Source organism: Heterocephalus glaber, unplaced genomic scaffold, assembly GCF_053883595.1.
Source record: "Heterocephalus glaber isolate CG9 unplaced genomic scaffold, H.glaber_assembly_v1.0 deba00001456, whole genome shotgun sequence".
NCBI classification, from domain to species: Eukaryota; Metazoa; Chordata; class Mammalia; order Rodentia; family Bathyergidae; genus Heterocephalus; species Heterocephalus glaber.
The window spans coordinates 754,996-781,886 of NW_028258304.1; the positions used below are offsets into that span (position 1 = coordinate 754,996).

Genomic DNA, 26,891 nt, shown 5'->3' on the forward strand with positions numbered 1-26,891 from the left:
GAACCAACTCTTGGCTTCATTGATTGTTTTTGTATCATTCTCTTAGCCTCCATGGCATTGATCTCTGCTCTGATCTTTATAATTTCCTCCCTTGTATGAGCTTTCAGTTTGTCCTGCTCTTCTTTTTCTAGAAGCTTGAGGTTCAGCATCAGGTTGTTAAATTGGGCTCACTCTATTTTCCTAATATGAGTATTCACTACTGTGATTTTCCCTCGTAAGACTGCTTTCATTGTGTCCCTTGGATTCCAATATGTTGTATTGGCATTATCATTTAATTGTAGCAACTGTCTGATATCTTCTTTAATTTTCTCTGTTACCCATTGGTTATTCAGAAGTGAGTTGTTCAATTTCCACGTGTTTATGAAATTTGAGTTTCTTTTGCTATGGATCTCCAATTTCATCGCACTATGGTCTGATAATATACAGGGGATAACTTCAATTCCTTTGCACTTACTTAAACATGTTGTATGTGTGAGTATGTGGTCTATTTTGGAGAATGACCCATGTGCAGCTGAGAAGAATGTGTATTCTGATTTTGTGGGGTGGAAGACTCTGTAAACATCTGTTAAGTTCATTTGTTCAAGAGTTCGATTGAGTTCTAGTATTTCATTACTTACTTTTAGTCTAGTTGATCTATCTATTTGTGACAGTGGGGTATTGAGGTCCCCCACCACTATTGTATTAGTGTTTACTTGATTTTTCATGTCCTTTAGTATTTGTTTTATATAGTTGCATGCAATAGTGTTTTTTGCATATATATTTATGATTGTCATCTCTTCTTCTTGGATTCTTCCCTTTACAGGGATGTAGTGTCCTTCTTCATCTCTCTTAATCAGTGTTGGTTTGAAATCTACTTGATCTGCAAAGAGGATAGCTACTCCTGCTTTTTTTCGGGTTCCCATCGCATGGAGTATTGTTTTCCACCCTTTAACTTTCAGTCTATGAGTTTCCTTTTGAATTAAGTGTGTTTCTTGTATGCAGCATATTGTTGGATTTTGCTTCTTGACCCATTCTGCCAGTCTATTTCTTTTGATTGGTGAATTGAGACCATTAACGTTGATGGTTATAACTGCAACGTATTGACTTGTCATTGCCATGACTTTTTCTTTTTGTTGGGTTCTCCCCCTTTCCATTTAATTTCTTGTCATGCCAGATGGGTTCCTTCTGCTTTGCTTCCTGGGGTTGTGATCCTCAATGTCTGTTCCTAGGATATTGTGTAAAATTCTTTGGAGTGCTGGTTTGGTATTCATGAAGTTCCTAAGGTGCTCTTTGTCATGAAAGTATCTTATTTCTCCATCAATTTTGAAAGATAGTTTTGCAGGATACATCAATCTGGGTTGGAGGCTGTTTTTCTTTAGTGCTTGAAATATGTCACTCCAAGCTCTTCTTGCCTTGATGGTTCATGTTGCGAAGTCTGCTGTGATTCTGATGGGCTTTCCTTTGTATGTGATTTGTTTATTTTCTCTAACTGCTTGTAGAGTTTTGTTCTTCTGTTTGTTTTCTGGAATCTTTTCTCTTATATGCCTATGTGTAGATTTTTTTTTTGACCATGGCTAGTTGAAGTGCTATATGCCTCACTTATCTCTATGTGAAGTTCTTTTCCCCTATTTGGGAATTTTTCTCTCATCACTTCTGTGACTTTTTTTATGTCATCTGCACTCTCTCCTGTTTCTTCATTGACTCCAGTCAGTCTTATGTTATTCTTCTTTGCATCATCTAGCAGCTGCTGGATTGATTTCTCGTGGTCCCTTACTATTTTTAAGACATTTTTGTTTTTCTGGTCATTAATTGCAATCTTATCTTCTATATCTGAAATTCTATCCTCACATTGGTTCATTCTGCTGCATAGACTTTCAATGGAGTTTTTAATCTCCTGGAAATCTGTTTGTATCTGTTTTATTGATTCCATTTGTTTCCTATGTTGGGATTCCATCTGTTCCTCAGCTACTCTATTTTTTTGTCTATGTTCTCTCTAGATTTAGTTATCATGTCTAGCACTATGGACACAGTCTCTGCTGATATCTGAGAAAATATTTCTGATTTCATTTTTTCCAAATCCTCTTTCGTTGCCAATTCAGGGAGTCCAGGTAGTTGAGTATCAGATTGTTCCATCTTGTTTCCCTTTGAGGTTGCTTTAGTTGATCTGGAAGTCTGGCTTTGAGACTTGTTTATATGTCTTCTCATTTCTACGGAGAGGAGGGTGCTCCTGACACCATGTGGCTCACTTCCTCGGCACTTCAGGCAGTGGTCCATCGGCCCAGAAGGTTCACCTCCTCTGCTCTGGGGGCAGCTCTGCTCCTCCTCTCCACTCAGGACAGTTATACGGCATCCCAAAAAGTTTACCTCCTCTGAGCTGGGGTCAGCTCTGCTCCTGTGCACTCGGGGTGGTGGTAGGGTGGCCCGGATGGTTCACCTCCTCTGCACTGAGGGCAGTTCTGCTTCTCTGCACTCGGGGCAGTGGTAAGGCGGCACAGAAATTTTAAATTTTAATGAACTCCTACTTAGCAATTGTGCCTTTGATATTAGATCTAAAAAGTCATTGCAAAACCCTGGTTCTGTGATGCACTTAAGTTCATTTTTGTGAAGAATATAAAATGTGTCTACAATGTTTTTTTTTCTTTTTTCCATGTAGATGTCCAGTTGTTCCCAGCACTGTTTGTTGAAGACTCCCCTTTCTTCATTAAATTGCCTTTGCTTTTTTTGTCAGAGATCTGTTGACTATACATGTGTAGATTTATTTACAAGTTTTCCACTTATCTTGTCTATATTTATTTTCTTTTTATTATATTTTATTTAGTTAATTATATTGTGAACAATAATCATGCTATCTTGATTACTGTAGGGGTTTTTTGGGGGGTGGTAAGGGCTTCTTTTTTTTTTTTTTTGAAAAAGTTTCTTGTGAAGTTGCTAAATTGCCCAGGCTAGGGTTGAACTCTCTCAATAGGCCTACCTCAGGCTCCCAGAATCCTGGAGATGTAATCTACCACACCCAGCAAATGTAGCTTTATAATAGTTAGTTGTGAAGCCAGGTAGTCTTAATCCTCTAATTTTGTTCTTAATGCTCAGTACTATGCTGGCTCTCCTGGGTCTTTTGCCTTTCTATATAAACTTTAGAATCGGTTTGTCAATATCCACAAAATAATTTGCTGAGATTTTGATTGGAATTTTATTGAACCTATTACATCAATTTTTGGAAGAACTGACATCTTGACAGTATTGAGTTTTCCTATCCACAAACATGGAATAGCTCCTATTCCTTTGTAACTTCTTTGATTTCTTTCACTAGATTTTTGTTATCTTTCATTTAAACCTTATATGTGTTAATATAGACCCAGGTATTTTTTTTTTGGAGTAAACAGTACTCTATTTATAATTTCAAATGCTTATTATTCAATTTTAGTATGTAAAATAGCAACTGACATTTACATATTAATCTTGTATCTTATACCCTTGCTGTATAATTGCTTATTAGTTCCTATAAAAGTTTTTCATTATTCTTCTGATGTCATAGTATCAGCAATGTTAGCTGCTTATAAGTGTTTAGCTTAATCCTTTTTGATTCTGTAGCCTGGCTAGTGTATTAATTTTACTGATCTTTTTAAAGAATCAGGCTTTTATTGATTTTGTCTATTGAATTTTTGATATTGAATCTTATAGGTCTACCTCAGTTTTTGTTGTTTCTTTCCTTCTGCCTTTTTGGGTTTAATTTGTCCTTGTTTTTCCAGTTTTCCTCGGTGGAAGCTTATTGATTTTGAATCTTCTTTTCTTGTAGAGGTAAAACTCAATGAAAGTGTGGAATAGCCTCTAAGACTGGGCCCTTTGTAGTTTTTAACTTTCAAACTTGTCCACACTAAGCTTCCAGCAGTTCATCAATTACAAATTAAGTTTTCCTACCCATTGTACTGACATTGATGATTTCTACTCTTGTCCTTCTGCTTCTGTCCACCTATCTGTCTCCCGATTTTGAGGCAGCAGTTTGTTCTGTGACTCTAATCTCTGATGGATCTAAGAAGAATTGGGTTTATGCATTTTTTTCCTGTTGCAAAAACTATAGTAAAAATTTCTAAGCCCCTTACACTTCACACTAGAAACTGCAAATCATTATTACTCATTTTAATTTATACTATATGGTTTGAATGTGGTTTTGGGAGGGAGGGCATGATGTTTTTGTTGTTTGGTTGGTTTGTTTTTCTTACTATAGCGCTCTTATCAAGTAGACTAGTAAATGTCTTAATCTATTCAGGTAGATATTTGTGGGTCAGGCATCTCTGCAGTAACCATCATCTCAAATGCATGTTCATGGATGCCCTCATTCTGCATATAATTTTTGCTGTTTGGGCTCCAAAAGTCTTTGGGGTAAATGTCATTTTTATATATTTTACTCCAGTAGGTGTAAATTAGAATTAATTTTTGTTTTAGGCTTTACCAGCCTGGAAGATAGGAGTTCACATGTATTTTTTTTTCCTTTGAATATATCGTATTGTTATTTGTTTTCACTCCTTGAGGAAAGCACCAAACCCTTCAAAAACTGCTTGAAAAGCAGAGGCTTCTCCTTATGACAAGGAAGAAGATAACAGTATATTGGAGATGATAGCTGAGACAGGCAAATCAAGGAAATAAAAAGCATTCCAATCAGAAAGGTAGAAATGACACTGTATTTGTAGATGGCATGATCTTAGCTATAGAAAATTCTAAATAATTCAGTAAGAAACTATTAGAACTAATAAGCAAGTTCAGGAAAGTTGCATATAAAACCCTCTATTTGTACCTTTGTTTGTATTACACAATATAACAAATTCCTTGTATTTCTGTGTAGTAGCAATGAGAAAACAAAAACGAAATTCAGTGAATAACTGCATTTATAATAAAATAGAAATAAAATACATAGTGATAAATTTAACAAATGAAGTAGAAGACTTACTATAAAAACCATAAAGCTTTGTTGAAAGAAATTGAAGAACACCGAATTGTATGGAAAATATCTCATGTTCATGGATTAGGGAAGACAATATCGTTAAAATGACAGTACTCCCAAAACTGACTGTGAACTCTACATAATTTTTGTCAAAATTCCAGTTGGTTTCTTTGCAGAAATGGATAAGCTGATCCTAAAATTAGTATGGAAATTCAGACAACTTAGAAGAGTCCACCTTGACAAAGTTAGAGGATTCACACCTCCTGATTCCAAAACTTAACTACAAAGATTCAATAATCAAGACTATGTTGTATTGTACTATATTAAGGATAAACATATAGCTCAACAGAATAGAATTGAAAATTCAGAGAAAATAAACCCCTTTATAATGACAGACATTTTTTTGACAAGTGTGTGAAGATAATTCATCAGGGGGAAGTAATAGTCTGATTAACAAATGTTGCTGTGACAAATGGATATTCATAGGTGAAAAAGAATGAAGCTGGACCCTTTAATACATTATACACAAAGGTTAACTCAAAATATTCAGTGAAATAAATCAGACACCTGAGCCTAAAATACCACATGGTTTCTCTTATGAGGAATTTGAAATATAAATAAAGTAAAGAGCAAAATAAAAGACAGATAGAAACATGGAGATAGATCTTTTGCAAAAAGGACAGGGACCAAAGGATAGAGGGGGCAGGGAAGTAGAAGGGAATGTAAAAAGAATTAAGATGTATTATATACATATAGCAACTCCCCATGATGAATGTCATCATTATGTACTGCAACCATGTGCTAGTAGGATTTTTTTAAAAACATTCTACATTAGGATATGTACAATACATATAAAGAAAATAACTTCCTTTAAAAACATCAAAATGTGTCAGAAACTAAATATAAAAAGCTAAAATTATAGTTCTTAGGAAGAAACAGTAATTCTTCTGCCCTTTGGTTAGGCAACAACATCTTACATATGACATTATAAGCACAAGTGAAAAAGGAAAAAGTCAGTTTGAAGTAATCCTAATTAAAAACATTTGAGCTACCGTAATACCATCAACAAAGTGAAAGACAACTCTAAGATGGGGGGAAAATATTGGCAGATCATATATCTGATAGAAGACATACTCAGAATAGCAAAGAATTCTTACAATTCAATAAGAAAATATAAATAATGCACCTTTTAAAATAGAATGATTTATAGATTCTCTAAAGAAAATATACAGATAGGTGATAAATACATGAAAAAATGCTTAACATCATTAATCATTAAGGAACTTAAAAATTATAGGAGATAACATTATACTTATTAGGATAGCTATAATCAAAAGACAGGGAACAATTGCTGGAGAGAATGTGGAGAAACTGAAAGTCGTACATTGCTGGGGCAAATATAAAATGATGTCACTATGGAAAACAGTCAGGTAGCTCTGAAAAATTTAAACATGGGATTTTCCACATGACCTGGCAATGCCAATTCTAAAACATGTGTTCACACAAAAACTTGTTGACAAATATTCACAGCAGAATTATTCACACTAGCAATAAAAAAAAAATCCAGGAACTGATGAATGTTTAAATAAGTTATCTATACAATGGAATATTATTCAGCAACAGAAAGGAATGAATTGATGATATATGCTACAGATTGGATGAACTGTAAAAACAGAACATTAAGTGAAAGAAGGAAGCCATGAAACACAACATATTGTATGATTCCATTTCTATGAATGTCCAGAATAGGCAAATCTATAAAGATGGAAAGTAGAGTAGTAGTTGCCAGAGGAATGAGAGGTAACTGGAAGGGGAATGGTTTCTTTTGAAGAAAATAAAGTGCTGTGATGCCAGTCTGTGAATATCATAAAGGCCATTGAGCAGTGAGTTACATATTTTGATTGGGTGAATTATATGGCATGTAAATTATATCTTAACTAAATTATTTTTTTTAAAGCAAATGTTTCCCAAATCCAAACGTGAGAGAAAATTCTATTTTCTTCTTTCTTTCTCAGTCTTGGCTCTCTCCTACCTCTTCTCTACCCACACTTCAAGGCAGCAGCCTTCAAGGAGCACTCATTTTACAGCCCCTGCTTGCCACAATGTCAAACTCCGTAGAAATATATTATACAGAGCAGAAATCAAAAAGTCCTAATATGTGAAGTCCAACACAAACTGGCAATTACACAGAGATTTAGAGGTCAAGCAGGGGACACAAGTAAGAAGGACAGAGTCAAGTCTGGAACACATTTAAATTCTCTTTTCAGTGTTGCTTGTTTTCTGTTAGCAGATGACTTTATATATAGTCAGTTTTCTAATTTTGTTTTGTTAATTATCTATGTGTTAGCTTCTTTGTATATTTTTTCTAATGTAAATTTGCTGAATCTTTGGTCCATGAGGTATTTGCCCTCTACTTTTGTTAATAATATTTGACTTAAAATGTGTATATCTATATTTTCAATTTACTGATTATATTCTCAGGGAAAAAGATACATTTAGCTTGTGATCAAAAGTAAAGGAGGTGGCCTCTCAGTTACAGATGCCTGGCAAACAACACATTACTGTACCTTCCTAGCTTGGACAAATTTCTGTCTTAGTGATGTATTGAGCTTTTAGAAGTTTTCTTCCACTCTCCAAAGCCTTATACAATGCCTATCATTTCATATGTGCTCCATAAATTTCTCTGAATAAATAGACTGAAGCACCTGGATGGCCTCTGCCCAATACTGGAGCTTTCACTGATTTCTATTCTAAATGAGTCATTATGACTTTTCTCTTCCAAGCCTAACTTTCCTCCATGAAGTTTCAGGAAGTCTCTGTGTAGTGTTTGTAGCCATGTTATCTTTCTACCTAGCAAGTAGAAAATCATTCCAGAAGTGAGAAGAACATGACTGCTACTATACTTTGCTGTATTTAAATATGGGACCAGTATCTTACTGTTGATAGTGATCAGATGTAGCACAACTTTGCCAAAGAGCAGTGGGATCATCTGAGATTATGTAGGAGAAATTGAGACTGCCTAGGGTCCCCAGAATTTCGCTGTCCACCTTTGCATGCCACACTATCTCTTTGCCCTAGATCTAACTAGATAACAGTTAAGTCAGGAGTTGTCAGGAAAATAACCATGTCTTTGAAGATCCTTCTGCTGAGTCACAGAAATCCCAGCTCTTTTGCCTGTGGAATAGTGTTACTAATGGATTGAGTCATCATGGGCCAAACATGTCAGAACAACTCAGAGACAGGGACAGTGCTAGTATGAAGTTTCAGGGAGATTCTGCAAAACTAAAAATACTTGAATTTATTGGTAGATGTCTTGTATGAACGTGTGTTGAAAATTATGCTGTATTTGAAAACCAAATATTTAGTGATTTTTGGAAGCCCAAATTCAAGATAGTACTGAAAAGCCAATCCCAGGATATGATTTTATTTCCCTTTGCCCTCAGAATATTGTATCCAGGCAGTCATTTTCCAAGTTCACAGAAAATCAGGATTCAGACTATTTCAAACCATTTATTCACCTCTGGTGTATCAGTGGCCTACTCTTACAGCCCTGTCCTACAGTTGCCATGTGGCTGCAAGCATAAACCAATATCAATGATACCGATAAACAAAGAGTATTCCTGAAGGAGTTATGCACTTTGATTAGCCAAGAGGCTGTTTGATCTAGTCAGGAGAGGACCATTTGAAGTCCATTTTCGTTCAGCTCAGAGATCTAATGGAAGTAAATAAATGAACTCTTTAGATGTCAGTTTTTGTTTCCACGAAATGTGAATAGAAATCCTTTCTTTTCAGGAATGGTCAGAATAATTAATACAGCATTTGTTAGACACTTTAAACTCTGTTATCACCTGACTTCTCTTAAGCATATTTTCCAGGCATGGTGGCACACACCTGTGATTCCAGCACTCAGGAGGCTAAGGCAGGAAGATCGCTGCAAGTTCAAGGGGAGCCTGGGCTACATAGTGAGTTCAAGGCCAGCCTGAAGTGCATAGCAAGACCCTGTCTCACAAAAAAGAAAACAAAAACCCAAAACCCCCATGTTATGGTTTGGGTCTAGATGTCCCCCCCAAGCCCCATGTGGTCATAGGTGGCTTTTTCTGAGGTGGCTGAATCTAGAGTGTGTGATGCTGAGATTAAAGATGTGTGATTACTGTATCAGTACACTGTTTGGTTTGGCACTTCCCTAATCCTAGTAGTCTGGATAAGATAAAAAGGGCAGAAAGACACTGTTCAGGTTCCCTTGTTGTTTTTGGTACTGTGTGGTTCCCATGAACTGTTTCCCCTCTGTGATGCCCCTCTGCCATGTACCACTCTACCTTGGAGTCAGCTGATTATGGACTGAAACCCCTACAAACTGTGAGCCAAATAAAGCTTTTCTCCTTTAACTTTGGGTGTTGGGTATTTTGTCTCAGCAATGAGAAAGCAATGACATCCAAAAACGGTTAAACATTTTTGTATGACTGTGTTAGCCCTGAACGGTTTATAGGCTCCTTCAATAGGGGATGAGCATAATATACATGTAAAAAGATAAGCCATAATATAAAATGATATGTGATAAATGTAATAAGTGATAACACCAGTGGGAAGAAGAGGTGAGGCAGAGGCTGCAAAGGTGTGAAAAGCTACTGGAGAGAGCAAAGCCCTTCACTATGCAGTAAATAAGACAAGGAATGTCCTGCATGAAAGCAGCTTAGTATATCCAAAGACTGTGGCTGAGAGAAAGGGCTAGAGTAAGGAAGTAATAAATGGGAAGCCCTGTACTCAAGTGAAGTGATTCTTCTTATATTCACTCCATTCCAAGACAGCACTGTTTAGAAATGTGTTTGTCAATTCTGTCTGAATCTCCTGGTCCCTTTTATTTAATAAGGAAAGTATGATGTCACAGTTTATGGGATCTTTTGGGATTCTTAATTTTCATAGTAGCTTTTTGAAGGGTATCATATTTAGTAGGGTTTCTTTTCCTAATTGTAAAAGTACCACATATTTATTCTGGAAAATTGGAAATTATGGAAAATTATAAATTTGAAATAATATTATTTAAGATATTTACACAGATTCATGTCCTGTTTTTTACTTAATATTATGTTATGGGCATTATCTTCATATTAAAAACTACATAAACATTCTTTTCACTTCATGAAATGTAATCTTTAACTATTTATATTTTTTCTAGTTTTGCCCTAGGATAAATTAACACTATTATGAACGTCCTCTAAATATAACTTTGTCTAGATATGCCCACTCTTTCCTTAAGATCAATTCTCAGAGGTAGGTTATGCAAACATTATGGCTCTTGATGTATATTAACAAATTGCTTTCTAGAAAAGTTTTACTAATTCACTCCTATATGTAATATATGAGAAGGGCTATTATAATCTTACTGTGATCAGTATTAATTATGAGAAAGCTTTATTAAAAACTAAGAAGTTTTTAAAATGAAAGTTTTTTGCCAATTTGATAGGCAAAAGGTATCACACTGTTTTAATTTGCATTCCTTTGATAACTCTTGAGGCTGAAAATTCTTTAACCTTTATTACCCATTTAGTTTCTTTACCTGTGAACTATCTAATAATGTCCATTGTCTTCAACTCATGTTTCTTAGGCATATTAAATTCTTACCAATTATAGTTCTTCATACAGTAGAGTTACTACTTTATCATTTTTGTTGAAAACGTTTCTCCCAATTTATTTACCTTTTATTATTGCTTTGATATACTTAAGTTTTAAATTTCTATGTAGTCACATCTGTAACTTTGTGATTTTTCTTGTTGTTTTTATTCTTTAAAAGTCCACCCACATACCAAAATAAAATTAAAACTTCAGTTTTCTTCTTTATTGTTTTTTTGTTTTTGAGACAGGTTCTCCCTATGTAGTTCAGGCTGGCCTTGAACTCACTGTGTAGTCCAGGGTGGCCTTGAACTCCCGGTGATCCTCCTGTGTCAGCCTCCCAAATGCTAGGATTACAGGCAGGTACCATCATGACTGGCTTATTGTTCCATTTAAAAATATTTGTGGGCCAGGGATTTAGCTCAGTTGTTCCAGCGCCTGCCTCACAAACACAAGGTCCTGAGTTTGATCCCCGGTACCAAAAATAAATAAATAAATAAAATTTAAAAATAAATAAATACAGACTTTAAAAAAAATGTTTTTAATAAAAATATTTGTATTGCAAATACATCTAGAATTTTTTCTGGACAAATCTGAAACAATTTGTTTTTGTCTCACATGTACAGTTAATTTTTCTAGCACTGTTGATTGATTGAGAAAAAGTGACAGACACATATACAGAGGGAGAGGGAGAAGGAAAGGGAGAGAGAGAGAGAGAGAGAGGGAGAGAGAGAGATCATAGATAATAGAAAGTTAGAAGGGAAAAACCTCTACCATGCTAAATCAGAACTAGGCTCCTTTTTGAATGTGAACTTTTAAGTGAAATATTCTCAGTGAGTTGAGTATGATTTTATCAAACCAATGTTAATTGCTTTATTCTTTAGCTGTTCTCAGTGATAGAAAAGGCATTTTAACTGTTTCTTTGACTTTTTTAAAACCACTATTCTCCAACACACACCTGTTGAGCCTATTTCTTCACTATTAGTGATGTCATTTTATTCCTACTTTCATTCATATTGTTTATTGCCTGAAATACCCTTTATCTGACCATGTCCCAGCAGCACTTCAATACACAACCAAATCCTAACTCTTCCAGTCAGTTTTCATACTTCTCTTCTCTGAATGCTAACAGCACTGGTAGTCTATGAGTAACAATTGAGCACTTAAATTCATTTCATCATATGTGTAAATCATATTTTATCAGATACTGTAAGCTTCTTGCATAAACTGTTTCTTCTCTTCCTTAGTGCCTAGCACTAAGAATGTTTAAAATTTCATTTAACTGTATGGATGAAGTCATTAAAGTGTTAGAATTCAGAGGGTCCATTGTTATGTAAAGACCCTCACTGTCAACATCTCATGCAACTAGTGTAGGAGATTCTGTAAAACAGGGTGAAATAAGTTATTATTCCCAGTTTACACAAGAAAAAATGCACAACAATAAGATAAAGTGATATATGCTTTAATTACTTAAAGATATCTCTCCAATTAAAACTAGACCCATATCTCTCACCATCCACTAAACTAAAATCAAAATGGATAAAAGATGTAAATGTTAAAACAGAAACACTAAATCTACTGGAAGATAAAATAAGTGGAACTCTTGAAGATACAGGTGTAGGCAAAGACTTTTTTTTTTTAACAAAACCCTGATCACAAAGGAAATATTACACAGAATCAACAACTGGGATCTCATCTTATTAAAAAGCTTTTGCACACCAAAAGAAATTACCAGCAGAGTGAAAGACAACCCATAGAGTGGGAAAAAAAATTTGCCAGCTGTTTCAGAAAGAGTAATATCATACATATAAAATATATAATGAACTCAAAAAAATCAGACCCCCCCAAATTTAAAGACCCAATCCAAAAATGGGCATCTGAAATGAATAGACACCTTTCAGATGAAGAAGTACAAATGTAAAATAAATATCTGAAAAACTGTTCAACACCACTGATCATTCGAGAGATGCAAATTAAAACAATACTGAGATACCATCTCACTCCAGAAAGAATGGCTACTATCATGAAATCAACCAGTAACAAATGTTGGCAGGGATGTGGGGGAAAAGGAACCTTTCTCCACTGTTGGTGACAGTGTAGACTGTTGCAGCCACTGTGGAAATCAGTGTGGAGGTTCCTCAACAAACTAAAACTAGAGGATCCATTTGACCTAGCTATTCCCCTTTTTGGTATCTTCCCAATAGAATTTAAACCATCACACCACAGCGATATATCCACAACCATGTTCATAGCAGCACAGTTTGTAATAGCTTAATCTTGGAAACAGCCCAAATGCCCATTGATTGATGAATTGATAAAGAAGTTGTGGGGGTTTTTTTATACAATCGAGTACTACTCTGCAATAAAGAAGAACAAACTTGAGACATTTCTATGTAACCATACTCTTAAGTGAAATAAATTGAACACACATGTTCAAATATCACATAGTTTCTCTGGTGTGAGAAACCGAAAGTGTAAAAAAACGACCAAAATGTATAATAGATATTGTGAAATAGGAAGAACATGTTCAAATGGGAAGGGAAACTGGGGGGAGGGAGAAAAGAAGGAAAAATGGAAACAAAGCTTTTGTAAATAAGGAGGGGAAAAGGGATTGAAGGGAGGGGAGGGAAATGGGAAAAAATAATGAAGCTATATCATGTACAGGTGCAAATTCCCTATGATGAATGTGATCATTATGTATATCTAAAATGTAACAATAAAATTAATTTTAAAAAACCAAATAGTCAGACCCTCCAAATTCAGTCTTGTTCTTTTTCTACTAGTTCTTCCCTTTCCAAAGCTACTTTGTTCTCAAACTTTTCTTTTAAATTTAGCTCATATTTCTCAAAGTATGTTCAACAGAATAGTAGTTCCATAGCATGCTGATAAGTGACAGTGAAAGCATTCCAAAGTAAACAAATTTGGGACATGATTTAAACAAAGATGCTCCTCAAAATAGTTAACCAAACTCAGTGCCTGCAGAACTTTTTTTTTTCCCACAATCTGTGAATAGATTGTAGGCAGTAGTGCTGTTCTATGCCTTTCCCTCTGCATTCACCCCTTTCTTCTCTAATTCTTCTGTTCCTTTTTTGGTTTTTCTATCTAAGGTACATTGCACAGTAAATTGATTTTTTGGTTTTAAAATGTGTTGAGAGGGGGATGCCTGTCTGAGAGAATCCCCTGTGTTGATATAATTATATCCAGTACCCCTCACAAAAGCCAAAGCTTTTCCAACAGCATAAATTTTATTGAAAGTTATTAAGTGGCATGTGGTGTCTATTTCTCTGAATAGGCACATTTTTTGAAAGAAATGTTTTTAATTAATATGTTATAAATTACCAATCTTTGTTGTGAATTTAGATTGTATCTTATTTATGCTTTTGCAGGTGACTCTGTAATACATATTTTTATGCAGTATCAGGTATAAAGGAATGAAAATAGAATCTGGGGGGATTATCTCCTCTTCCTCTTATAGGGTACTCCTGAACCTTCATTGGAGGACTCATTGTGTTTCTCTCTCTGGTAATTCCTGGCTTCTTTCAAATCTGAAAAGAGCTGTCTTGTTTATTGTTGTAGCCATAAGGTATTTAACGAACTTTGTCCTCTTGTCACAAAAAGTGACTTTTAAATAAATGATAACCTGATCCTATTTCAGCCAATTTGAATCTTTCTAGCCCCTAACCTTCCCTTTGCTTCCTGATGCTTCCTCTAAACTCTCCTGTCACTGCCAGACATGTTCCTGCGGATGTTCCCCAAGTACTTAAAATCCAATTAGTCTTGAACCCCATGCTTTACTTTTTCTCCAATTTTTTTCCTCTATGGCTTCTCCTTACATCACCATCCAGTCACCCAAACTAAGAAACATTAGATTTCTCCTTGATTCCTCTTTTTCTCTCATTTAACTTTTTCCCCTAGACATAGGGACATAGGATAATCAAGTGATGCCAACTCCATTCCCTTACCATATCTCATCATGCCCATACTTAGGCACTTTTAAATACCTCCTTTTCCTTAAATAGTAAAAAAAAATCTATCTCCTGGATAAAATCCAAATTTCCAGGCTCCTATCTAACAGCCTCTTCTATCTTTTCCTTCTCATCCTATGTTTCAGTCATACCTTACCCCCAATGCCTTGTTCTTTCAAATCTTTTAACTTTTGCAAACACCATTACTCTGAAGTAAAACTCTTCTTGGCCTGGTGAGTGTCAATGGGAGCTGCATTAGATGTGTAATGCTAAAATGAAGTCATCACCTCCTTAGCTTTTTTGCTCAATGGCATTTTGCAAGTTGAGTAAAATATAAGCCTTCTCAGGAAAGAATATCTCATTCTAAAAAAAGACATGCATATTTAAGTTATATATAATTTTCTTGTAATGATTTAAAGAATGTGGTGTTTGTTTGAAATTTGCTTTATAGCATCTTTGTGGCCAATTTTAGCAAATGCCCTACAATGTATTCTCTAATAAATGAATCCAAGGTTATATATATCCATTGGATCAAAGGTAATTTGCAACTTAAATCATCCCCATTTTTACAATTCTTAAAAATCTGCTTTATCAATTAGTGAAAGAAGTGTTAAAATGTTCCTTTATAATTGTGTTATATCAATTTATCTTTATAATTATGTCAGTTTTTGTTTTGTGTAGTTGTATATTTTGATACCATGCTTTTGGGTATGTAAATGTTTAGAAATTTTATGTCTCTTAGTCAACTATTGTATATGAGTGTGTAGTGGCCCTTTTGATGTGTAATTTTTTTGTATTATAGTCTGTGCTGCCTCAACTTTCTTTTTTTTTTTAAGTATTTGCTCACTGTGTCTCTCTCCAGTACTTAACTTCAAACTTTCTGTGTCTTCCTACTTACTGTTCAGATTTATGTCATATGAATAGCATATAATTATATTTGCTTATCTATACAGTCTTAGAACTTCTTTTAATTGATAATTTTAGACTATCGAGGCCAACCTGGGCTACATAGTCAGACCCTGTCTCAAAAAATATATATATATATTAGACCAACAATTGCTACCACGTTTTTATTTCTGACATCTCATTTGTGCAACTTACCATGACATTTTATGTTTTTTCTTTTGTTTTTATCTTTTTCCTGCCTCTATTTTTTATATTTTGATTTTAAAAATTAGCATTACAAAGGTGAATTTATAGAATGTATATCTTTAGGGGATTTTATAATTGAAAACTTTCAATTATTTTCAGTCTATATCATATATAACATGGATTATATTATTTCTTGTAATTATTTTAGTTGTATATGTTTGTTGTCAATTTCACTAATTTACCTAACAAATATGCAGACAATTTCCCTCTGGTTTAGAAGATAGAAAACATATTATCAGTAATCTCAAAGTATTCATTTTGGCCTTAACATTATTGATTGAAAAACATGTTAAACTTATATAGGATTACCACCTCTTTGCTGTGCCCACACTTAAGAAATTCACTGGGGGTTATATTTCTCTCCCTGATAAAAGAGTACTTGTACCCTGATTGGTATTCATGTATTTAGCTTGTTTACAGTTTTGTTTTGTTTTCTTTTTTTTTTTATCCTGAGGATTCTGTGACATACATCATTATACATATAATATTTTTAGTCTACTATTCTCTTCAGGTAAATTTCTAAGAATGGAATCATTGTGCCAAAAGAGATTCACTTTTTTTGTGATTTGTCATTTTATAGTGCTAATTGTAGTCCAGAGTGCATTTATTTTACCAAAACCTTACAAGCATCAAGCTACCATTTTAAATTTATTTTGTAATTCTTACCTGTAAAATAGCAATTTCTCATTGCTTTGATGTCCTTCCCCTAATTACTAGTATATATAAACTACATATTTATACAATGTACATTTCTGGTACTTATTATTTTAACACACATTGCCAGGCATTAATCTGACAAATCCTTATTTATGATCTTAGGCTCTGAAGAGATTTGGAGCTCAAACAAACTGAAAAAGGAGAGAAATCAAAGTGGAAAAGTGGCTATGTTTATAAACAAGTCATCTTGAAACACAAGACTATTGTGGTAACTGTCATGGTCTGTATTTTAAAATGTTCTGCTTAATAGATGCCAAGCTCACCGACTAACTGGGATAAGACAGACCAATGTGTTTACCCCTAAAGTGGTCAGACAAGGCAAATCTGAATTTCTAAGCTCTACAGCTACTTTCTACTCAGCAAACCTATTATGCCCTGGTCCATCTGAGTGTTTGCATTTAGGATTCTGGAGTGTCACAGGATTCTAGCTTTTTGAAAAACAAACAAAAAACAGACTTCTACTAGAACTAAGAACTTTTCTCTCTTTATAAATTTATTTAATAATAAAATAGAAAAACATGTTCTTTTCCCAAATACCATGTTAATTCAAAAAAGGCCTTTCATTAGATGATATATACACAGAGGCTCCAGATTACAAAGGCAAAAAATTAAATTATAAACTATACAAGGATGCTTAGGAGCAAACTTTAACAGGGGTAGTAATCAGAGATGCTAACCCTTCTGGCTTGCTCTGTTTGCAATCTAACATTCATAGGGCATACTGTCTGGGGAGAGCCGGAGCTAGTTTTATAATCTGTAACCAAAAAGGGATGATTCAGATTTTTATCTTTTATAAACTACACCATAACTTAGTTCTTTACTCCTTTTCCCCAAGTCAGTATTTCAGTTCCAATGATTTGAAACAAGCAGAAAGAGTTTTTGTGTTTTGTTTTGTGTTTTTTCCACTGCATTTTCTGAATAGTGGTCCCTCAATTCCTCTTAGCTATTGAAATCAGTTAACTCTCATAATTTCATCTACCTTTAGGACTTTTTCTGTCTTCTTGCCAAATTAGTATGGAACCTAGTTACCAAGAATCAGAGAGCTGTGTCTTTTGGGTGGGATGCAGAGAAAGGTACAGGCCAGAAAGGATGGACCACAGAGTTACACCAAACACTGATGATGTAGCTGCCACTCATTTTCAGTATTGATGACTCACATACAAAGCTGCCAGTCTCTGAAGAGAGTAAGAGTATTATGAGTTCTCACATGAAATGTCTCTCTTCTCCTTAGTGCCTTGGCCATCAGCCTCACCTTGCTGCTTCAGTTACTGAAAATTATGAACATACAACGAAACCCCAGGCATGAGAGTTCTCTATGCTCGGTTAAAGTTCCAAGTACCTTGAGATGTGTCATTTGAAGTGTTGGGGATATGTTAAGCCATATACACAGTTCATTGTAAAATGATAGCATTTTCTAGGAAAATTACCCAGGTAACCCGGGCAGATGCATGACCTATATCCAACACAGGCCAGTATCAGGTATGTTCTGAGAAAGGTACCAGTGCCTCTATCAGGACCCAATTATGAAATACTATCTATAACACAGAAAGGAAGGCTATGGGCTCTCTCTCGCTGATAATCATCTTAGCTTGTAGCCCAGGGCCTTTTGTTCAGTTTTGGAGAATATCCATAACTAGGTGTGGTGGCACTCAGATATGAAATAAAGTTTTTAGCCTAAAAAATGGTTATGAAGTTTCTTGATAAATTGTGTCTTGCCACCACCTCTGCCTGTACAAACATAATTATTACATTCTTCTTATGTCTACATAAAAAATATTTTCTTCCATACTTTAAAGCCCATCTTTCCTATTGAAACTATTTTCTTTCTTTCTTTTTTTTTTTTTTTATGATACCGGGGATCGAACTCAGGACCTTGAGCTTTTGAGGCAGGCACTGGAATCACTGAGCTAAATCCCTGGCCCTATAAACCATTTTCTTATAAATTCTGGACACATGGTGGCCTCCCATACATTGCAGTGTGGATATTAATTGGCTTGGTGTAACAGACGCTCTGTTTTTAGATCTGATTCTGTTTCTTTGTAGCAGTCATAGTATTTCTTACATCTTACTGGACTTAACACTCAAATGCCTGGAACATACCGAGTGATGGAATACAGTCAACAAAAGGACAGAAGTTGTATACATTCACAAGTCCCCATCTTCTCTGTCTATTTCTAGTGAATCACCCATTTTCATGAGGCTTCTACTGGCATGTCACTGTGAGCACACTGACTATTTTTCAATTATTCTGTCTCTGGTCAGCCATCTCTTACTTTTCCTTTAGTATCTATCTCTTGCCTTTACCCATCTTCCCTCACTAGAGTTTCTACTCTGCTAGAGTTTACCCAAAGCAAAGAGAAGGCAGAGAAAAGAATTTAGTCACACAGTATTTATGGTTTTCAGATACACATGTCAATCAAATAGAATAGGTTTTTAAGGATCCTCTGAGTCTAAATCCTAAGCCTAATGTAGTGACCATTTAATAGAAATTAGCTTCTGTCCTGAAATGATTTAAATGTTAATGATCTCGAGAGAATCATTCATTTCTTCATTCATTCAGCAGGTATTTGCTGAGCTTCTGCTATGTGCAAACCACTTGAGATACATCAACAAATAGGGATAAATTTGAGTCATTTTTAGGAAAATGGATGCATCTTGATACCATGATCCTAAGTGAAACAAATAATACACAAAACCTTAAGTATCACATGGTTTCTCTTATATGAAAACCTCAAATATAAGCAGTTTAAAGAACAAAATAAAATGATACAGGAAACAGGAAGGCAGACCTGTGTAGATGGGAAAAGAATCTAGGGATAGAAGAAGAAAGGTGGGAGGGCAGAGAGGGGGAAAGTAAAAAAGATTAAGATGCAATCTGTATATGTACCAACTCCCCACAATGAATGTATTCATTATGTATTGCAAACATGTACTAATAAGAAGAAAAAAATCTCTAATTGTAGGTAGGTGGTAAGTACTATAGAAATAAAGCAGAATGGAGAAAGGTATTTGAAAGTGGGGTGAGAACAGGGTGCAATATTAAATAAGGCAGAGTAGGCCTCTTTGAGGTGGGATGTAAGTAGGGAAATGGTATAATAAGTCAACTGCCCAGCTGTGGTGGCGCATGCCTGTAATCCCAATACTTGGGAGGTTGAGGTAGGAGGATCACCATGAGTTTGAGGCCAGCCTGGGCTACATAGGGAGTTCAAGATCAGCCTGGATTACACAACGAGACTCTGTCTCAAAAAACATAGAAAAAAAACTTAGTCAACCATAGATATCAGAGAGAAGAATAGAATTCCAGGTGATAGGAAAGCCATGACTTAACGTTTAAAAATTATAGGCATTTTAAAATTTAATAATTTGATGTAAGTTATTTTTGTCAAATGAAGAAACTGGATTTACCACATGAATATCAGCTCTGGTTTAAAGTGACTTTCAGTTACAGCAGATTTCAGTCAGAAGCCATTGTCTTTGTTTTACAGATTAGAAAAAGTAAGACCCAGAAAGGAAAGGGAAAGCAATTTCCTTAGAGTCACAAAACCCAAGGCACAATGTTTTAGATTAGCACCGGAATAGTGTGTAGCTTGTCTTTCTTGAGATTTAGGGATTTCTTTTCTCATAAAGTAAATTGGTTTTAGATATTTTTTGATATGATATTAAATTGTTACCAATTTCTCCTTGCAATGTAATATACTTAAACTTGTTATAAAGCAAGTTAAGTGAATTTCAATGAAGAGAGGTAAAATACAACCCAAAGACTTAGCCATAAGTCTGGGTCATTTTTTAATGGCCAGTATCATACTATATATGTTTGAGTGTACTGGAAATTATAAGAGGTGTTTTTTCTGGTGAGTCTTCAGGGCTAACAGTTGGAAGCTGCAGCACCGAGGGAGTGTGAGCATAAGCCAGCTCTCCTTCCCATATTTTCTGGCTTCCTTGGCTGGATAGAGAGCAGTCCATCTGCCTGGGTTCAAGTGGAGGAGGGCTAGCAGAGATGGGACGTGCAAGTAGTAGGGCTAGCACCTAGGAGCAGTTTGGGAGGAACTGAGCATATTCCCTATACCAGCTAATCCAGTTGATGTACAAACCAAGGAAAATACAAAAAATTCAGCTAGTTGCCACTTCTAGGTGCCTAATGGAGTCTTAATATTAAACGCTCATTAAAGCATTTATGTAACATTTGGAATTTCCAAATCCTTTTATAAATATTTATTAGCTAATTAATCTCTGCATTTTTCTCTGGGAAGCAAATTGAGATTAGGTAGAAATAGGTTAAGTGACTTAACCTGAGGCAGTGGTGTGACTCAGGTCCCCAGTAACTCCACAGTACATGAACTGGTATTAAATTGTGCTTGCACCAGCACAAATCTTTTAATCTAAGCCTTAGTGTTTTGTATATATACATGGGATACTAATGATCTCTGTCTTGCTGTTTCACAGAATGATTGTGAAAATAAAATAAGGCAAAGTGAAAGTCCTATAATGCTAGGTATAATTAGATAATGGGTTAAAGCAGAGGGACACAGCAGCTTCATTATTTAATGTTTAGAGAATGCTGCTTATTTGGGGTAAATCAGAAAACAATGAAGAGAGACAACCTATGTCTGTCTAACAAAACTAAGTCCCTCCTCTTCCCATTCAACTCTGTTTAGATTACAGCACAGAAGAGAAGGGAAGCAATAGTAAATTAAAGATTAAAAGAGTGAGGAATGCTAGGAGAAAAAAATTAAAGTGGTCTTCAATATTAATTCAACTTTGGGAACAGCTAATTTTGACATTTTGGCCATTGTATGAACTCAAACAATATTGCAGTATGAAGAGAGAGGCTTAAAATTCAAGACCAGATGGTTTAGTATCTGGATTCTGCTGTCTAGACCAGTGCTCTATGTCCTAAATCTGGATATATCATTTAAGATCATGTAATCTTGTGCTCTTCTGCCTCCTCCAATTCCCCTCATGTCACTGTCTGAGCCAAGCTTTGCACGATGTGACCAGAAACATTGTTGTCAATGTCCACACACTGACTGGCCACATGAGGATTACACTGATTCCTTCAGCTTTCCCTGGCCTTAGGAGTTCTATACCAACCTTTTCTTTTTTTTTTTTTCCTATTAAATTCTTTTATTGGTACATTGTAGGTATACAACACAATTACATTTCTCTTTGGGAATTGTACCTTTATATAATGCATCTTGGTTCTTATTTTTTCCCCATTCCTAGCCCTCCCTTCACGCCCTCCACCCTTCCCTATTTACAAAGACTTTATTTCCATTTTTTCCATTTCTCATCACTTTTTCCTTTCCCTTCTTTCCTTTCCCCTGTGCCTCCCACTACCTCTACCCCTTTGGACTTTTTATTCCTATTTTACATTATCGATTATTCATTCTAATCATTGATACATTTTAGGTATACAATATAATAACATTCATCATTGGAAATTTGCACCTTTACATAGTCTCTCTTGGTTCTTGTTTTTCACCCTTGCCCAGCCCTCCCTTCAACCCCTCCAGCCCTCCCTATTTACAAAAATTTTGTTCCTATTTTTCCATTTTCTCATGTTAATCCCATTCCCTTCTATCCTTTCCCTTAGCCCTCCCACTTCCTTCCCCTTTGCCCCTTTTCTTCCTATTTCACATGACCTATTATACATTTAGTCCTTATTTACACTTTCAGTTTCTCACACTAGAGAAACTATTCGGTATTTACACATCTGTGTCCTATTTATTTCACTTAAGAGTATCGCCTCAATGTGCATCCACTTAGCTATAAATGTCTCTAATTTCTCATTTTTTATGGCTGAGTTGTACTCCATTTTATTTAAAAACCACATTTTCTTTATCCAGTCTCCAGTTGATGGGCATTTGGGCTGTTTCCAAGTTTTAGCTATTACAAACTGTGCTGCTATGAACATAGGTGCACATATATCGCTGTGGTATGATTCTTCTAATTCTTTGGGGAAGATCCCCAGCAGTGGAATAGCGGGGTCAAATGGGATTTCCAGTCCTAGTTCTTTGAGGTATCTCCATACTGATTTCCACAGTGGTTGCACCAGTCTACACTCCCACCAGCAGTGGAGCAGGGTTCCTCTTTCCCCACAGCCCCGCCAGCCTTTGTTATTGGTTGATTTCATGATAGCAGCCATTCTTTCTGGAGTGAAGTGGAATTTCAGCGTTGTTTTCATTTGCATCTCTCAAATGACCAGTGATGTTGAACATTTTTTCATGTATTTATTTGCTATTTCTACTTCTTTGGGTGAGGAATGTCTGTTCATTTCAGATGCCCATTTTCAGATTGGGTCTTTAAATTTGGGAGGTCTGATCTTTTTAAGTTCTTTATAGATTCTAGATAGTAGACCTTTGTCTGAGGAAGAGCAGGTGAAGATTTTTTCCCACATTGTGGATTGTCTCTTCACACTGCTGGTGGTTTCTCTTGCTGTGCAGAAGCTTTTTAATAAGAAGAGATCCCATTTGTTGATTGTTTGTGCTAGTTCACAGGCAACTGAGGTTTAGTTCATAAAATCTTTTCCTACACCAGTGTCTTCAAGGGTTCTACCTAACCTCTGTTCCAACTGGTTCAGAGTTTCTATTTTAATATTTAGATCTTTAATCCATTTTGATTTTAGTTTAGTGCATGGTGACAGATACAGGTCTAGTTTTAATCTTTGGCAAGGTGAAGCCCAATTTTTCCAACACCATTTATTAAAGAGGCTATCTTTCCTCCAGTGAGGGTGTTTAGCTCCTTTTTCAAAGATGAGATGGCTGAGTGTGTCTGGCATTGTTTCTGCATCTTCTAATCTGTTCCACTGGTCCTCAAGCCTGTTTCTTTGCCAGTACCATGCTGTTTTTATCACAGTAGCTTTGTAGTAGAGTTGCAGGTTGGGGATTGTGATACCCCTGCCATGTCTCTGTTACCCAGAATTGCTTTTGCTATTCTGGGTCTCTTCTTGCTCCAAATGAATTTTTGGATTGTTTTCTCAAGGTCTATGAAGTATGCTGCTGGGATCTCCATTGGAATTGCATTAAATCTATATAGCAGTTTTGGAAGTATGGCCATTTTCACTGTATTAATCCTTCCTACCCAGGAGCAGGGGATGTCTGTCCATTTTCTGATATCATCTTCAATCTCTCTTTTCAGAGTGCCATAGTTTTCAAAGAAGAGGTCTTTGATTTCTTTCGTTAGGATGATTCCTAGGTATTTCAGTTTTTTGGATGCCATTGTGAAAGGAATTATCTGCCCTATTTCTCTCTCAGTGAGTCTGTCATTGGTGTAGAGGAAAGCTATTGATTTTTGTGTGTTGACCTTGTAACCAGCTACTTGACTGAATTTGGTTATTAAGTCTAGAAGACTTTTGGTGGAGTTCTTGGGGTCTTCTATATAGAGTATCCTGTCATCTGCAAATAATGACAATTTGACTTCTTCATTTCCTATCTTTATTCCTTTTATTTCTTTCTCTTGTCTAATTGCCATGGCTAATGTTTCCAGAACTCTATTGAACAAGAGTGGTGATAGTGGACATCCTTCTCTTGTTCCTGATTTTAGTGTGAAGGATTTCAGTTTTTGAGCATTTAGTATGATATTGGCTGTTGGTTTTTCATAGATGGCTTCTATCAGTTTGAGGTAGAGAGCATCTATTCCAATTTTTTGTAGGGTTTTTATCATAAATGCATGCTGGATTTTGTCAAATGCTTTTTCTGCATCTATGGAGATAATCATATGGTTTTTGTCCTTGGCTCTATTGATATAGTGTATTACATTGATTGATTTTCATATATTGAACCATCACTGCATCCCTGGGATGAGTCCCACTTGACCAGGGTGTGTGATCTTCTTGATGGTCTTCTGCATTCTGTTTGCCAGTATCTTATTAAGGATTTTTGCATCTATGTTCATTAGTGAGATTGGCCTATAGTTCTCTTTTTCAGTTGGGTCTTTCTCTGCTTTGGGGATCAAGGTGATGCTTGCTTGCAGGAATGAATTTGGGAGTATCGCTTCCCTTTCAATTTCATTGAAGAGTTTAAACAGTAGTGGCAGCAGTTCCTCTCTAAATGTCTTGTAGAATTCAGCAGTGAAGCCATCAGGGCCCGGGCTTTTCTTAGGTGATAAGTTTTTAATTACATTTTCAATTTCATTGGTTGATATTGGGTTGTTCAGAATTTTTAGGTCTTCTTCATTCAACTTTGGTAATTCATATGTATCTAGGAATCTGTCCATTTCTTCTGTGTTGTCCATCTTATAGGCGTATAGGTTCTGGAAGTAGGTATTGATGATCATCTGGATTTCTCCTGGGTCTGTTGTAGTCTCACCCTTTTCATTCCTAATTGCATGGATGTGGGCCTTTTCTTTCCTTTTTCTGACAAGCTTGACTAAAGGTTTATCAATTTTGTTGATTCTTTCGAAGAACCAACTCTTGGTTTCATTGATTTTTTTGTATCGTTCTCTTAGTCTCCATTGCATTGATTTCTCCTCTGATCTTTATAATTTCCTCCCTTGTATGAGCTTTGGGGTTGTCCTGCTCTTCTTTTTCTAGAAGCTTGAGGTTCAGCATCAGGTTGTTTAATTGGGCTCGTTCTGTTTTCCTAATATGCGTATTCACTGCTATGAATTTCCCTCGTAAGACTGCTTTCATTGTGTCCCATAGATTCCGATATGTTGTATTGTCATTGTCATTTAATTGAAGGAACTGTCTGATTTCTTCTTTAATTTCCTCTGTGACCCATTGGTTATTCAGAAGTGCATTGTTCAGTATCCACGTGTTTATGAAATTTTTTGAGTTTCTTTTGCTATGGATCTCCAATTTCATCACATTGTGGTCTGATAATATACAGGGAATAACTTCAATTCCTTTGCACTTACTTAAACATGTTGTATGTGTGAGTATGTGGTCTATTTTGGAGAATGACCCATGTGCAGCTGAGAAGAATGTGTATTCTGATTTTGTGGGGTGGAAGACTCTGTAAACAACTGTTAAGTTCATTTGTTCAACAGTTCGATTGAGTTGTGATATTTCATTACTTATTTTTTTTCTAGTTGATCTATCTATTTGTGACAGTGAGGTGTTGAGGTCCCGCACTACAATTGTATTAGTGCATATATGACTTTTCATGTCCATTAGTATTTGTTTTATATAGGTGGGCGCACTAGTGTTTTTTGCATAGATATTTATGATTGTCATCTCTTCCTCTTGGATTGTTCCCTTTACAAGGATGTAGTGTCCTTCTTCATCTCTCTTAATCAGTGTTGGTTTGAAATCTACTTGATCTGCCAAGAGGATAGCTACTCCTGCTTTTTTTCGGGTTCGTGTCGCATGGAGTATTGTTTTCCACCCTTTATCTTTCAGTCTGTGAGTTTCCTTTTGAATTAAGTGTGTTTCTTGTATGCAGCATATTGTTGGATTTTGCTTCTTGACCCATTCTGCCAGTCTATTTCTTTTGATTGGTGAAGTGAGACCATTAACGTTGATGGTTATAACTGCAACGTATTGACTTGTCATTGCCATGACTTTTTCTTTTTGTTGGGTTCTCCCCCTTTCCATTTAATTTCTTGTCATGCCAGATGGGTTCATTCTGCTTTGCTTCCTGGGGTTGTGATCCTCAATGTCTGTTCCTAGGATATTGTGTAAAATTCTTTGGAGTGCTGGTTTGGTATTCACGAAGTTCCTAAGGTGCTCTTTGTCATGAAAGTATCTTATTTCTCCGTGAATTTTGAAAGATAGTTTTGCAGGGTTCATCAATGTGGGTTGGAGGCTGTTTTCTTTTAGGGCTTGAAATATGTCACTCCAAGCTCTTCTTGCCTTGATGGTTCATGTTGCGAAGTCTGCTGTGATTCTGATGGGCTTTCCTTTGTATGTGATTTGTTTCTTTTCTCTGACTGCTTGTAGAACTTTGTTCTTCTGTTGAGTTTCTGGAATCTTAACAATTATATGACTGTGTGTAGATGTTTTTTGATCAAGGCTATTTGGAGTCCTATATGCCTCATTTATCTGTATGTCAAGGTCTTTTCCCCTGCTTGGGAAGTTTTCTGCCATTATTTCTGGGAAGAGATTTTTTATGTCATCTGCACTTTCTCTTGTTTTTTCATTGAGCCCAATCAGTCTTATGTTATTCTTTTTTGCATCATCTAGCAGCTGCTGGATTGATTTCTCATGTTCCCTTATCATTTTGAAGCAATTTTTCTTTTCCTGGTCACTAATTGCAATCTTGTCTTCAATATCTGAAATTCTGTCCTCACACTGGCTCATTCTGCTGTGTAGACTTTCAATGGAGTTTTTCATGTCCTGGAAATCTATTTGTATCTGTTTTATGGATTCCATTTGTTTCGTATGTTGGGATTCCATCATGGTCCTGAGCTCCTCTCTATATTTATTAATCATGTCTTGCACTAAGGGCACAATTTCTCCTGTTACCTGAGAAATTATTTCTGATTTCTTTTTTTCCAGATCCCCTTTTGTTGCCAGTTCAGTGGGTCCAGGTGGTTGAGTATCAGAGGGTTCCATCTCATTTCCCTCTGGGGTTGCTGTAGGTGATCTGGAAGTC

The 26,891-nt window shown here is 35.8% G+C and overlaps 1 protein-coding gene across 9 annotated transcripts in view; it reads left to right on the forward strand.

Annotated features, from left to right (window-relative positions):
* Exoc6b (exocyst complex component 6B) overlaps positions 1-26,891 on the forward strand; it is a 721,832-nt gene that overhangs the window by 645,423 nt on the left and 49,518 nt on the right. For 2 of the 9 annotated variants that reach the window (XM_021262474.2, XM_087215914.1), the window contains one exon: positions 1-26,891. This exon is cut by the window's left edge and continues 21,200 nt beyond it; it is cut by the window's right edge and continues 30,568 nt beyond it. The exons of the other annotated variants lie outside the window; for them this stretch is intronic. The gene's annotated coding sequence lies outside the window, so the exon portion shown is untranslated. 9 annotated transcript variants of the gene reach the window in all.